The sequence below is a fragment of the Macaca fascicularis genome, chromosome 2 (assembly GCF_037993035.2).
Source record: "Macaca fascicularis isolate 582-1 chromosome 2, T2T-MFA8v1.1".
Lineage (NCBI taxonomy): Eukaryota > Metazoa > Chordata > Mammalia > Primates > Cercopithecidae > Macaca > Macaca fascicularis.
In genome coordinates this window covers 24021376-24034612 of record NC_088376.1, presented here as the reverse complement: position 1 = coordinate 24034612, position 13237 = coordinate 24021376, and the positions used below count along the sequence as shown (strand labels likewise).

The following is a 13237-nucleotide window of genomic DNA, read 5'->3' as shown; positions in this document are numbered from 1 at the left end:
GCATTTCCTTTCTGAACTGAAAGCTGATTCCTTCAATGTATAGTTGCTCAGGTGCAAAGGAATACTATTGTGAATTGTTTTCTTTTCCATTGTTATTATCAAGGCAATGGCTCATCTAGATCCTTCTACTCAAAGTCATTTCTTATTATAGAAGCTTGTATTTTCTATGGCTGAGCAATATGTGGGAATAGTCTCACAATCACTTTATTGCACAGTCCTGCATCTAATCTTTCACAGAAAACCGCATACGCATCAACTTTTTACCTTCAACTTCTACTCTCTTTGAATTTTAATGGAGAAAACAGCTACTTTTCATTAACAACATATTAAATAAAAACATAAGTCACTTAGTAACGTGGCCGTAATTGTAGTCCACACATCCAAGATGTAAATGAACCAAGGCCAAGCTTAAATGAGAACACTAAAGGTCCATGTAATCTGCTGGTTGCTAAATGGGATATGCTCAAATCTTTGTTTCTTATTCCTGATTGCCAGAAAATTAAGTAGGTAAATGCTCTTACAATGAGCAGATTCAGTGCTGTATCTTTGCTGAAAAATATGTATTATACTATTTAGGATTAAATGAGAATTGTAAAATATGTATGATAGGATTTGGGATTAAATGGGAACATCAAAATGAAACCAATAAAATCGACAATTTCAGCAGGCTCCTAGGTAGTCAGGGCCTCTCTCTTCAGACTGTGTACTAAATTCCTGCTTCTTGCATTTGGCTCTCTGTCTTTTAGCATTTTACAGACAATAAGCAGCAGCAGCAGAAGAGAAAGAAGTCAAATACATAGTCTATCAGATGAAATTATTATTTGTTAATCACTCTCATGAAAGATTTGCTGGGGGAAAAAGGTTAAGCTTATTACTACATGATGGTCCCTAGATTAAGTGAGATAGGTAGTTCATCACTGCTGCCTCAGACCCTGTTAACACTGATAACTAATGGCTGGCATGATGCCTGTCATATTAAATGCTTCCTCTCAAAGGAAGAAAAACAGCACTGAAAGAAAGTAATTGGTTCACTCTCTATTAATTGCAAATGGTTTTAAAAGAGCAAGGAGAGGCCGGTTGCAGTGGCTTATGCCTGTAGTCCAGGCACTTTGGGAGGCTGAGGCGGATGGATCACCTAAGGTCAGAAGTTCGAGATCAGCCTGGCCAACAGGGCAAAACCCCATCTCTATTAAAAATACAAAAATTAGCTGGGTGTGGTGGTGCCTGCCTATAATCTCAGCTACTCAGGAGACTGAGGCAGGAGAATCGCTTGAACCCAGGAGGCAGAGATTGCAGTGAATTGAGATGATGCCACTGCACTCCAGCCTGGGTGACAGAGTGAGAGACTCTGTCTAAAAAAAGCAAGGAGAACACTTGCTGTTGTCTTTGATGATCAGTCTAAATATAGCAATCCCTGTCTGTTTTTCCTCATTGATTAACAACAATTTCAAAGGTATGTTAGTGTGCCAAATGTTTGAGGTAGAAATAAAAAATTTTCTAACATGTAATAAATCATAATACAGAAACAGTCCAGAAATGATACCACCCATTGCCTTCAATAATGAAAACAATAATATGAGAACAAAACCTGCTAAGTGTTGAAAATGGGTTTCAGGACTGATAGCCTGCCCTCTCTGCCTCTCCCTTTCTCCTCTTTAATGAAAGTCAAATTCCTCTTATTCTTCTAGGTTTCATACAAATTCTAATGCCCTCAGTAAAGGATTCACAGATCACTGCAATCCACCATCATCTTTTCCTCTTCTTAATATCTTCAATCTGGGATATCTGCCCCATTCATTTGCAGTTGCCAAAATACAAATAATAATGAATAACAAGAATGATTGTTCATCTTTTTGTGAATATGTATCCTGATATCCCCCCACCTCCATCACCACAGTTAGTTACAATTTTCTTTTTATTTTTTGAGATGAAGTCTCACTCTGTGGCCCAGGCTGGAGTGCAATGGCGCTATCTCAGCTCACTGCAACCTCCGCCTCCCAGGTTCAAGTGATTCTCCTGCCTCAGTCTCCCAAGTAGCTGGGATTATAGGTGCCCACCACCAGGCCTGGCTAATTTTCATATTTTTAGTAGAGAAGGGGTTTCACCATGTTGGCCAGGCTGGTCTCAAACTTCTGACCTCAGGTGATACACCTGCCTCAGCCTCCCAAAATGCTGGGATTACAGGTGTGAGTCAACGCTCCTGGCCAGTTACAACTTTCTTAAGGGAATTGGCTGTACTTTTCATACCTCCCACTGGCATAGCATGGTATTTTGCATAGAGAAAAGCTTAGTAAATATTTATTTGACAACGTGTTTTCCCAAAGGGAGCTAGTAAATACTTGTTCCCTCTGTTATTAAGTAAACTCCCAAACCAGAAATTGTTTGGCCTTGGTATGGTTTCTTCACTAGAAGCTGTCCAGTCTTTTTTTTCTTTTTTTTTTTTTTTTGAGACAGAGTCTCGCTCTGCTGCCCAGGCTGGAGTGCAGTGGCGCAATCTCGGGCCACTTCAACCTCTACCTCCTGGGTTCAAGTGATTCTTCTGCCTCAGTCTCCTGCATAGCTGGGACTACAGATGCATGCCACCACGCCCAGCTAATTTTTTAATTTTTAGTAGAGACAGGGTTTCACCATATTGGCCAGGCTGGTCTCGAACTCCTGACCTCATGATCTGCCCGCCTCAGCCTCCCAAAGTGATGGGATTACAGGCATGAGCCACTGCTCCCTGCCAAAGCTATCCATTGTTTAGAGTGGACTTCTCATATGGTTGCCATTGAGAGTGTTCATAAAATAAGTCAACATAACATAGGAATGAACAACTGCAAAAACTTGTGTTTAGAATAAAGTAGGTAATTAGACGATTTTGTGAAAGAGACGAACATTTTTTGATGAACTATTTTGTTCACCCAAGTAAATGCTCAGGGACCTCCTGGCCCTGCCACCCCCATTCTCCCACTTCTAATGGATATATTTAGGAATTAAGAAATTTGAATTTTGTTTCTAATTCAATCAAAGAGTTGCTGTAAGAGTATTGGAAAATCCTAATGGTAAGGGTTTAAATCATTCATCAGTAGACAATGGAATAAACCAGACATTTGAATCAGATCCTAAAGGATACATTTACATGGGTTAAAATTTGAAACCCTAGGACAAAAAATGACCACACAAAAGCAATTAATATTCACTTAACTGATAGATACTAAGCACCTACCATGTGCCAGGCACCATTCTAGGTACTTGGGATATAAATGTAAATAAAACAGACAAAGGCTCCTGTGTCCTTATTCTCAAGGAGCTTACATTTTAGTGGATAGAAAGTAACAACAAAATAAATAAACTATATTTTATGTGAAAAGGTGAAAGATGCTATGGGATCAGAACTGTCAAGAGCTGTCCTTGTTGGGGATCTGAAGTGACCGATAGAGTGGACTTCAATGAGAGGATAAAATTCAAATTAAGACTTGCAACAGGTGAGGGAGTGAGCCCAACAGGCATATTGGTGGGACATCTGAGAGTGTTCCAGGCAGAGGGAACAGCTATCTACTGCTAGAGCAAAGATAAATGAGAAATTAGAACAACACATTTGCAATGCATGAGATGGACAAAGAGATAATATCCTTAATAAAGGAAAAAAGAGTTCTTAAAAATCATTTTAAAAAATCAATATCCTATAGAAAATGGGTGCATGACATCAACAAATAATCCTTTAATCAAGGACAACAAAAAGTGAAAAATGTCCAGCTTTACAAATAATCAGTAAAGCATACATTAAAGCAACCTCACTATTGGGGTTCCCAGTTTGTGAAGATTAAATAATGTTGGTGAGGCTGTAGGAAGGCAGACATTCTTCTGCAATGCTAATGGAAGCATAAAATGACACAACGTCTTATAACATAATTTTACTATGTTTATCAATCGCCTTTATTTTAGAAACACTTCTTATGGAAATAATCAGAAGTTAAGACAAAATGTATATATAAGTATATTTACTGCAGCAATATGTATACTAATATTTAAAGACAAGTGATTAATACCTAGATATCATCCAAACTGAAGTCTGCAGCCCAGGAAATATCCGTGAACATCTAATGCCTCCACATGAATATTCCACAAATACCTCAAACTCCAAATGTCCAAACCCAAACTCACCTTCTCCAGTCCCTATTCCAGCCCTTAGATCTCTTTCTCTTGTCTTCCTAGTTCAGTGAATGTCACCTACTTACACTCACTGCTTAAGACACAAACTCAGGACTCGTCCTTGATAGCTTCTCTCTTGCTTCCCACATTCTGTCAATCCCCATTCTTTGTCAATTCTACTTCTGTAATATTTCTTGACTACATCCATGTTCTCCATTCACACTGGAACTGCCCTGGTGCAGCCCTCACCATTTTAAACTTAGGCTAATGAATAGCTGCTTACCTGGTCTGGTCCACTGTGGCCAATCTCACCTCCAACCTGACTGTCTTCCTTGCCCTATAGGACTCTTTCTTCTTTTTTTTTTTTTTTTCAATTAATTACTTAAGTTAATTTTTATACTTTAAGTTCTAGGGCACATGTGCACAACGTGCAGGTTTGTTACATATGTATACATGTGCCATGTTGGTGTGCTGCACCCATTAACTCATCATTTACATCAGGTATATCTCCTAATGCAATCCCTCCCCTAGCCCCCCACCCCACGACAGGCCCTGGTGTGTGATGTGACTCTTTCTAAAATATAAAACTGGATCAAACCATTACTTTGTTTAAAATTTTAAAATGGTTCCCTACTGCTATCAGATTAATATCCAAACACCTTAGACTTTCATGATCTGACTCCTGATGGTCAACTCTCTTGTCCTGCCGGCATGAATCTTTCTTCTTTTTTTTTTCTTTTTGAGACAGGGTCTCCCTCTGTCACCCAGGCTGGAGTGCAGTGGCAGGATCATGGCTCACTGCAGCCTACAACTCCTGGGCTCAAGGTATCCTTCCACCTCAGCCTCCCATGTAGCTGGGACTACAGGCATGCATCACCATGCCCCCCTAATTTTTTGATTTTGTAGAGATGGGGTCTTGCTATGTTGCCTAGGGTGGTCTCAAACTCCTGGCCTCAAGAGAGCCTCCCACCTTGGCCTCCCAAAGTTATGAGATTACAAGCATAAGCCACTGCACCTGGTCCAGTCTGAGATCTTAAACTCCATCTACTACCATCTTTTTACAAATTACATTTCATGTCTTTGCATATTCTACTTCCCCTGCCTGTCCTCCTATATCTTTACTGTTGGCCAGATAACTTCTCTTCACCTGTGTAGACTCAACTGAGGTATCCTATCTTCCAGGAAGCCTTGCCTGACTCCATGCCCCCAATTCATTTTTGGGTTTCACTGTTCTATTGATCTCTCAAAGAACATCACGCATATTTATATCATAGCATGTATTATACTGTTGTGCACACGTTGCTTTGTTTCTTTGGTAATTCTTTTGACTGCCACATCTAGCTAAGCTGTAGTACTCCAGTAGGCACAATTTACACAGTGTCCAACCTGCACAACCGTATTGAACAATCATGTATCCTTTCCACCATAGACAGATCATCTTTATACATCCATGCACAATAAGTGGCCCAGTTCAAGTGCTAGAATAGAGACGTTTATATAACAGACATTTGTTTAATGAAGGAAAAAGTGAGCAATCAACAAAACTCTAGTTGTCTTGATGAAAAATTCTTTCAGACCAGTGATTCTCAAAGTGTAGTCTCTGGATAAGCAACATGCATCACTGGGGAACTTGTTAAAATGCAGATTCTCAGGCCCCACTACAGACCTACTGAATCCGAGACTCTGGCAATGGAACCCAAGACACTGTTTCAACAAACCCTCTAGATGATTCTAACACATGCTTTACTTTGAGAAACACTATCTTAGACTGCTCAAAACTGAAAGTAAAGATTTCTTTCAAGGGCTCAAATCACTTTGCCTATAAGAAGGTCACTTACTTAATTTTTTAAAAAGTTTAAAGGATAAGGCATTTCACACATTCAAGGTATATAAAACAATATTACAGACACCCATGTACCCACCATTCAGATCTGTGGGTATTTGATCCATCACCCTAAAAGAAATAAAACAGCAAAACACTACCAACCCGTCTCTCTTTCTCCCCTCTCTCTCATCTCTCACCAAGCTAACTACTCTTTTACAGTTGGTGTGTGTTTTTCCCATGCATGCTTTTATACTTTTACTACGTAAGTGTGTAGGCATCTACTTATTAATGAGAGACTTTGTCCAGGATGTCAGAGCAGAAATCACAACACTTGCCCCAGCAAGCTGCATGGGAAGACACCTGGAGTAGCCAGCAGGCAGTGCCAACCAAACCTGCCCCTCTCCAGCATTTGGTGGGAAAAAACAGGGCTCACATGAGCTTTACAAAATGCAATCAGAGGGGGTTAAAATAAGAAAACCAACTTATACTTATTTAACTGTTGCTGGCTGTAAAAGCTAAAATAAAAAGTAGGTTTTGCCTTGAAGCTAAGGGTGTCAAACACACAGTACCAAGAAAGTTGTACTGAAAAACTTGGTCATTTTTGTGTGAATTACACACACAAGGGATGTGTGTGCCTGCCAGTGTATCATGCACCATGGATATAAAGAGTTCCAAAAGAGCTATGCTCTTTCTTTGGATATAAGGAGTTCTGAAAGAGCTGGCTTCAACTGTCAACACCATAGATGAGTCTTGATTTTGTCATCTGTAAAATGGCATTACCTGCTGTCTTATGGCTTAACAAAAGGGAGTGATGATGACTTGAGTGTTAATTTCTTTCTTATTTGGGAGCCTATAAGTTTATGAAAATATGATTACCAAACTCATAAGTCTACTCCTCCTAAAATTAAAAAATTAAAGTCAAAAAGAAAGAAGAAAAGAAAGAAGAAAAGAAAGGGAGAGAGCAGGGAAGGAGGGAATAAGAGAGAGAAAAGGGAGAACAAAATTTAACTACTATTTCCTCCCCATCCTGACTTTCCTACTTTAACCATCTTGGCTTCTTATGATGACTTCCTACTCATCTTTACAACCGGCTTCTTACGATGACTTCCTTGTCATCTTTACAATTTGTCTTTCTCACATTCTCTTTCAAAATCTGTAATTTAGCCTCTTTATCCAGGTGATTCTAAGGGATACTAAAGTTTGAAATCATTGCTATTGGTGTTATGGAGCCCTAAAAAAAGTTTTACACTGTTGTTTTTGTTTTATGTATGTGTGTGTGTATGAATATATATACAAATATAAAGTGTGTTTATATACATACACACACCTCCGTGTGGTGTGTGTATGTTTAAACACAGTTCACAGTTTTGGATGGCAGCTAATGAATACACACATTCTCCTTGGTCAATTTACTCTACAAATTTGATCATATGCATCTATTTTCTACAAATTTGATCATATGCATCTATTTTCTCCTATCCCTGATACCATCTCACTAGTATCGAGCTTATCACCACAAACCACAGTACTCAAAACCACCTTTCATCATTCCCCTTTTAATCCGTCATACACTTGGCTACAAGATCAGTCCCTTGAAGCCCCACCTTGACCATTCCTCTCCGTACTTCTTCCAGTAGTTGACTAATTGTGACCAAGTCTGCCAGGTGTTTCTGCAATGTTCCCTCACAACCAAATCCCACTTTCATTCTGGGTGGCAAGGTACCAAGCCACATTTTCCCACTTCTTTTGCAACTACGAGTGGGTAGATGAGATTGTAGATAGAAGTTGTTTGATGGGCATTCTGGTAAGACCTTCTAAAGAAGAAAAACACAGCTAGTAATGGGTGCCTTTTTCTACCCCTCCCCCATGTTGCTGTTGTCTAGAATTTATAGGTGAAGGCTAGCACCCCAGCAGTTATCTTGAATCAAGAGGAAATCTTGAGGATAAAGCCATATGCTAAGAACAGCAATGCAGAATGATAGAAGGTACCTGAGTCCCTACTGACCATAGAACCAAGCCCCCTACTTTAGAGAAAAAAACCTTTTTCTGTTTAAGTCACTGCTTTTTATGGTTTTCACTATGGGCAGGCCCCAAATAATACTTTGATCTCTTCACAAATTTAGCTATTTCTCCAATTTAGCCAATGTATTATGTTGGTATACTTTGCTCTATTGCTTCTCTTCCAAAGAACAGGGGCTTGTGGATAGAACCATCTGAGTTAAAGCCCAGCCTGGCCACTGTGACAGTGAAGTCTTTAGGCATTGCTCCTAACCATTTTAACCCAAGCTTCTTTGTCTACAAACAGGGAATAAAAATAATATACACATTGCGGTGTTTGTTATTTTTCTTTCAACCTGCTTTTAAATTGTTAATAGCTCAATAGCACCACGAGGGAAAACATTTGGGGAAAGGAAAAGGAGATAAAACTCAAACCTGGGCTAGGCGCGGTGGCTTACACCTGTAATCCCAGCACTTTGGGAGGCCGAGGCAAGCGGATCACGAGGTCAGGAGATTGAGACCATCCTGGCTAACACGGTGAAACCCCATCTCTACTAAAAATACAAAAAATTAGCTGGCCTTGGTGGCCGGTACCTGTAGTCCCAGCTACTCAGGAGGCTGAGGCAGGAGAATGGTGTGAACCCGGGAGTCAGAGCTTGCAGTGAGCGGAGATCATGCCACTACACTCCAGCCTGGGGGACGGAGCGGGACTCCATCTCAAAACAAAAACAAAAACAAACAAACAAAAAAACCCTCAAACCTGGATATAGTTTCTAACTTGTGAACAGCTCTTACAAGCAGTTTGGTGGATGAAAATGCATATTGTTTAAAACAAAGTGGAAAAATGTCAATAAATTGGGCTTTAACGATCGACATGTTACCCTCCCATTCTCATGAATAACTGGTATCTGACTACACACATGTTACATTAGCCACTTGACCAAGGAAGGAAACAAGAGATAGAAAATAAATAAATAAATTTCAAGAACTTTGGCTCTAGGAGGATCAGTTGCCCAAAGTCCCTGGAATGGAGAAGACATATGATTTATATCTTGATATTTTCCATTTGGTTAAATTGGCTCTTAATGACTTGAAATAGGTCCTTTCAAATGGAATTGCAAAAAAGGAAATTCTGCTCAAACTCTTATATTGTGTAATTTCATTTCTGCTCTCATGCACATTAAACTAAACTGGTTGGAGAAAAATCTCTTGCTAAATTAAATTTGGTTTGATCAGGAAATTTGTGTGCATGTGCAGGCAAAGCACAGTATGTGTGGGTTACAAAAATGTCCTGGTTATTTAAAGTGTTCTTTTTCATGGATGATTCAGTTTTACCACAGCTTCATTAGTGAACTAAATTTGTGTTAATGTGGATTTGTGTTGTGAGTGAAATAGGCTTTGGCCCTTTGTTGGGAAATCACTCAAGTAGTAGACATTTTGTCCTTTCTGAACAAAAATAATACAGCCTCAAAGGCTGGAACATTTGAGCATCTTCAAATCATTCCTTCTCCAGCTCCACATGACTCTTTCTTGCCATTTCCTAACGCCATCATCATTTCCTTTTCAAAAACCTTTTCCTTGCTCATCCCAGTCCCATTTCACTCGTCAGGCTCTAAAATGCAGAATTGGCCCCTGGGTCCCATCTGCCCTGGCCTATTTCCTTAGCTGTATTTCTGCCACAATAATTACCTTCCACTTTACTACCTGACTTCTTCTTCTTCTTTTTTTTTAGATGGAGTCTTGCTCTGTCACCCAGGCTGGAGTGCAAGGGCACCATCTTGGCTCACTGCAAGCTCCGCCTCCCAGGTTCATGCCATTCTCCTGCCTCAGTCTCCCGAGTAGCTGGGACTACAGGTGCCCGCCACCACGCCTGGCTAATTTTTTGCATTTTTAGTATAGATGGGGTTTCACCGTGTTAGCCAGGATGGTCTCGATCTCCTGACCTTGTGATCTGCCTGCCTCGGCCTCCCAAAGTGCTGGGATTGCAGGCGTGAGCCACCACACCCAGCCCCTACCTGACTTCTAAAACTCACAATAGCAAAATTTAAATGAAGTTTTTCAAAGTATTTCAGGGCAAGGAAAGTGCTTTTTAGAGGGTCAAAATGCCCTACTGCAATAACACAGGTACAGAGCCCATTATTTGATAGTTCTTGATGCCGGCTGAAAGCAAAAAGACTGAATTTGCAAGTAGCCTGTTTGAAGGTACCACTGAAGGCCTGTCTTTCAACCTCAATCACCAGAAGTTCCACTCTGCTAAGATATATGAGAAGCCTGCATTTTATAGGGCATTTAAAAAGCAGTCAGACGAGTCAGAGCAGAGGATTAAAAAAATTATGAAGAATTTGTATTTGATGAATACTGTTAATAGCGCATGTTAAAGTAATGCATGACAAAAATGAGGTTTATATCAGTGAAGTACAGATTACTGAACAACATACAATCCCAAATTAAAGAAAGGCATCTTTGGGACCCCCACAGGATGGGGCCTCACTATGGCATCTCATTTCCCTAGGCAATGAGCAATAAGGTCTTGGATGGAGAGTCAACGACAACCACTTACATGCTCAGCGCCTCCAGAGGGCCCCAAGCTTATTTTCATCTTTCCTCTCTTCCACAGTCTTCCTAATTGCATTGAAATTCTGGAAAGGGACTCAGGAGGGACATTTCTTTTGGGGCAGTGGCTGAAGCTAAGACTATCCAAAACTCTTAGCCTAAGTTCAGATCAATGTGACCCTGCAGAACCATCCTGAATGTGCCAGACCTGGACCATGTCTTTCTATACAATCTTAGGAGGCAAAATCCAGCATAGTTAAAAGGGTAGAATTCCATGTCATCTGGCTCATTAAGGAAATAACATACACCAGAATGGGTATACAACATGTGTAACATTTGTCACATGTTTCTCACTTACGGAATTCTTTATATACATGGAAACGGATAGAGAAGCCCAATACCTAAACAGATAAAAGTCCAGCTGCATGTAGAAACCCAGATGGTTTCTACCCACCAGCACTCCTCCCAGCAGAGACTTTTAAGGGGCTTCTCAGAGCCTCAGAAGCTCAGAGGACCCCCATTTGGAATATGGTGCCACTCTACACCTCCTGGGAGCTACACACTGGGAGGGCAATGATTCTTGGCCTCTGTGGTCAGTGGAATCAAATATTGTCCTCTGAATCTCTAGTCCCAGAACTCCCAGGTCTCACATCTCAGCCACATTACAGGTTTCATTGTTAGGAATTCCTTGAGAGTTTTTTTTTTTTTTTTTTGCTGGATTTGGTGATTATTGAACAAAAAATATTAGAACAGCATGATTTTCAATCTTCAGAAACTCTGTGTAATGACTTTAGACCGGATCCAATAAACAGCCCACATAGTTTTAAGGAAATTGATCAAACTCAAATATTTGGCTACAGTATTTTCATTCACTAAATGCCTAATTTATTTTTTCTTTATTTTCCTTTTTGTTTCTATTTTTAATGGAAGTACAACTTATATAAAGTAAAATGCACAGGTGAGTTTTAACAGATGCCAGGTAGCCCATGGTTCTATAAACATTTCCGTCACTCCAGAAAATTCCCTCAGGCCCCTTGCCAGCCAATCCTCTCTTCTCCCCAAGGTAATCACTATTTTGATTCTTATCACCACAGATTAGTTATTCCTTTTCTAGAACTACATAAAATGAATTAATACAGTGTTCATTCTTTTGTGTCTAGTGCCTCAGGTTTTCAGTATTTATAGAAATCTCTTCTTAGTTTCCTTATCTGTAAATCTGAGGAGAATGCCTTGTAAAAAGAATGTACAAGTATTGGGAGGTGCCTCCGGTTTCCTGGTGGGAATGGAAGACCTTTGAGGTCACCTTGATTGAGGTGGGATGAAGAAGAGGCTGAGGACTGAGGTTGCAGGAGCTTTCTCATCTTTAAACAGAACAGCTGTCCTTTTCCATGCTTTACAAATTGAGGTCCACTGAAAGATTTCAACTGGGAAAAGGAGAAGGCTATTTGTAAAGATGAAAAAATACTTAGAGAACCATAGGTCTTGAAGATTCTTAGTGATCTCTTTTTCTTGAACATTCTATAAATTACAAATAGTGTTTTCTGATATGAGAACTATGGCTGGTCCTCTCTAGGGAGGGCTGGGAGACAGAGGCAGCCAGACAGGGGGCCCAAGGGAGGGCCTGGGCACTGAGCGCTGTAATACTAGTACTGGTTACAATCAGATAGCACCACCCCAACCCAGGCGCCTAGACAATAGGCCAGAGGCCATGGGCAAGAGGAGACACAAAGACAGCATTCAAAAGGCCGGGCTCCCGCAGCCAGTGAGCATTTCTATAGACTCTGCCAGACCCTGGCCAAGCCTGAATGTCTCCTTATCACCAGAAAGCCATTTTTCCATGGTTAGTTTTTAAACTGCTAAAAATAATAAACACAGAAAGGAAAGTTCCGACACAACCTTATATGCAGAGATAAACTGAAACTGTGTTGTTATAATAATGTAAACAAACTGGATCCTAAATTATAACCCAGTGATCTGAATGGTTGCTTGATATGACCACATAACTCAGGACTGAAAGGCGAATTCAGAAGACTTGCTAGTCAAGTGGATCTTTACTGCACAGGTGATTGTACCTTATCTGACTTGCTGGAACCAATGGGTTATGTAATTCTCATGCTTTTTTTTTTTTTTTGCACTCAAGGAAAAGACACATGGGAAAGGATTGTTAGATCTTCACTGAGCACAATAATTTTCTGGCATAACAAGTGAAAATGGGCTCTTTTCTCTCACTGCCCTATTACTCTTCTTGAGTGAATTAGTAGCATTGCTTTTCTGTTATGTTTTTAGTTCATTTAATGCTTTATATTTCTTCTGAATACCTATATAGTTCAAAACTACATTAAATAACAACAGCAGCAACACTACACATTAGGAGATAATTCCAATAATGCTAAAAAGGGACAATTAATAGCAAAGATCGCAAGTTTGCAAATAGTCAAGCTGACATCTGACCTTCTTATTCATTAAATCATGTGTGGAACTTGGCACCCACGCAGGACAGCCAACCAGAAGGAAATCGCAGATCTGGAAAAAAGGAAACACAGAAGATAAATATAATTTGTTGTTTTAAAGTTTCCCAACATTTGATTAATCTACAACTGTTCTTATTTCTATATTTAAACAGGGTCTGGTTTCAGAGCTGTCTCTGATTTTGAATAAATGCAAATAGATTTAGATAAAATCTTATTCTAAAGGGGAGATGGTTTCAGGGAAAGGGACTGTAAGAAC

General features: G+C 39.9%; 1 protein-coding gene across 38 annotated transcripts in view; it reads right to left on the bottom strand.

Moving 5' to 3' along the window:
• THRB (thyroid hormone receptor beta) overlaps positions 1-13237 on the bottom strand; it is a 371812-nt gene that overhangs the window by 200027 nt on the left and 158548 nt on the right. For all 38 annotated transcript variants that reach the window (XM_045387040.3, XM_045387039.3, XM_074030885.1 and 35 more), the window contains exon 2: positions 12962-13033. The gene's annotated coding sequence lies outside the window, so the exon portion shown is untranslated. The remainder of the gene's footprint in view (positions 1-12961; positions 13034-13237) is intronic.